The sequence below is a fragment of the Schistocerca cancellata genome, unplaced genomic scaffold, assembly GCF_023864275.1.
Source record: "Schistocerca cancellata isolate TAMUIC-IGC-003103 unplaced genomic scaffold, iqSchCanc2.1 HiC_scaffold_871, whole genome shotgun sequence".
Taxonomy (NCBI): Eukaryota; Metazoa; Arthropoda; class Insecta; order Orthoptera; family Acrididae; genus Schistocerca; species Schistocerca cancellata.
The window spans coordinates 42,501-45,000 of NW_026046881.1; positions in this window are offsets into that span (position 1 = coordinate 42,501).

The window sequence follows — 2,500 nt, forward strand, 5'->3', positions numbered from 1 at the left end:
ACTGCCTCGTCTTACAGAACAAACACACTGGCAGGAATGAAACACACAGGTCTGCCGCAACCTCGGACACGGCGCGCCCCCTCTCACTACCGAAAAGCGCATCCCAACGTGACATACCTCCTTTGACACACTGACGCTGCCTCGGGCATCCACTTCCTACGGTCAATATGAACGAACCTCGCCCCGCCCCCCCCCCCCCCCCCACCAACACGCCATCCCATACCACAATGTGTACCGTACCCAAACCTAACGTGTACTGTACTACAACGCAATGTGTACCAAAACACAACCCAGTTTGTACCTTAACCTAACCTATGTCACCTTAACCTAACCTATGTCACCTTAACCTAACCTATGTCACCTTAACCTAACCTATGTCACCTTAACCTAACCTATGTCACCTTAACCTAACCTATGTCACCTTAACCTAACCTATGTCACCTTAACCTAACCCATCTTGCACCTTAACCTAACCTATGTCGCCTTAACCTAACCTCTGTTGCACCTTAACCTAACCTGTGTTGCACCTTAACCTAACCTGTGTTGCACCTTAACCTAACCTGTGTTGCACCTTAACCTAACGCAATTTGCACCGCAATGTAACGCAATTTGCACCGCAATGTAATGCAATTTGTACCGCAATCTACCCCAAGTTGTACCGCAATCTACCCCAAGTTGTACCGCAATCTACCCCAAGTTGTACCGCAATCTACCCCAAGTTGTACCGCAATCTACCCCAAGTTGTACCGCAATCTACCCCAAGTTGTACCGCAATCTACCCCAAGTTGTACCGCAATCTACCCCAAGTTGTACCGCAATCTACCCCAAGTTGTACCGCAATCTACCCCAAGTTGTGCCGCAATCTACCCCAAGTTGTGCCGCAATCTACCCCAAGTTGTGCCGCAATCTACCCCAAGTTGTGCCGCAATCTACCCCAAGTTGTGCCGCAATCTACCCCACGTTGTGCCTTAACCTAACCACGTTGTGCCTTAACCTAACCCACGTTGTGCCTTAACATAACCCACGTTGTGCCTTAACATAACCCACGTTGTGCCTTAACCTAACCCACGTTGTGCCTTAACCTGCTCTGTAAATGGCATATGACACGTTACATTAATGTATTGTTGTCCAACCGCAACCCGCTCAGAATGTTGTGTACACAGCTACGTGTCATCTCCCCATAACAGCTGTATTGCAGTGTGGTACGCCATAGAGACGTGTGGGAGTAATGGACGCAGTGGATGGCGATCAGCATGAGCCGTCTGTTCATGTAGTGGCGCGTGTATGCAGACATAGTAGTCTCTTCTCACACAATGTGATAGCACGGTGTCCCGCGTTCCACATCTGCGACATGCTACAGAGGCCGGTTGACAGTTCGTCGCGCAATGGACATCGCATACGTACGGGGGCACCTTCCACGTGCCCTCTAGTCGGGCACATTTTGTTGCGTGGATGTGAGCGGATGTAGTGTGTCTTGACACCTGACAGGCAGGCATGCAATAATAGTTGACTTTGCAAACGGGGATGGACGTGGACGTGTACGTTTACTGGTGACGTTACGCAAATGAACAACTGGTAACCCGTTGTGGTGCGGTTGATCTTGCTGGAGGTACATCTGTGAGGGCAACGATCGGTACAGCTATGACGCGGTTGTGTCAGCGATACCCACCACACCAATGAACGTGAATGTGGATCTGGGTGTGAAGCGATACGCGGCTGTGGGTGGGTGGGACTGTCCCCGGCCGGTGAGGGGGGGGCCGCCCGGCGTGCTGGCCGCGCGGTGCGTGGGCGCACGCGCTACAGCCGGCTGGTGGGGGCGCCCAGTGGCAGGCGCGCCGGCCGACGGACGCGGCAGGCGGCGCAGCTGCGCGCCGGGGCACCCTGCGCGCGGCGCCGTGCAGCCAAAGTGGGTCCTCGCCGGCCCGGTGCGAAGCGCGGTGGACATCTGCAGTGTGCTGGTCCGATTGAGGACTGTGTGCGTTGAGGATGCGCCGCCGCCCGGCACTCGGCGCCGCGACGCCGTCTGCTGCTCGGTCGCCCCAGCGGTTCTCGCTGGTGGTTTGTATCGCAGTTGTGCAGACGTGTTGGCACGTGCGCTGTGCTGGGAGAGTTCGCTTCGGCACCCACGTGGGGCCTTTGCCCTTCTGTGGCGCTGGCGTTGGAGCTGCCGGTCACCGTAGGTGGCGCGTGTTGTCTCCCGCCGGCAATGCCACGACAGCACGCTCCCGGGCCTCTGTCGGCAGCGGCAAGCTCAGTTGGGAGCACGGGTGGTCGCACCTAAAGCGTCTACTCGCCTAACTCCGGGCGATTGCGCCTCTCTCGAACCCGACCAAGTACTTAGGACGGCGCTGCGCGCCGCCGGGACCTGAGAGGGTTTCGAGGTGTATTGTGCAGGGGAGCTCAGCCTCCTCCTGTTTGCAGAATAATTGAGCGGACGCTTGCGTGTTCGCGCGGGCCCCCGGGACACACTCCCGGGCGGCCGGCTGCTCAGCTCTAGTTG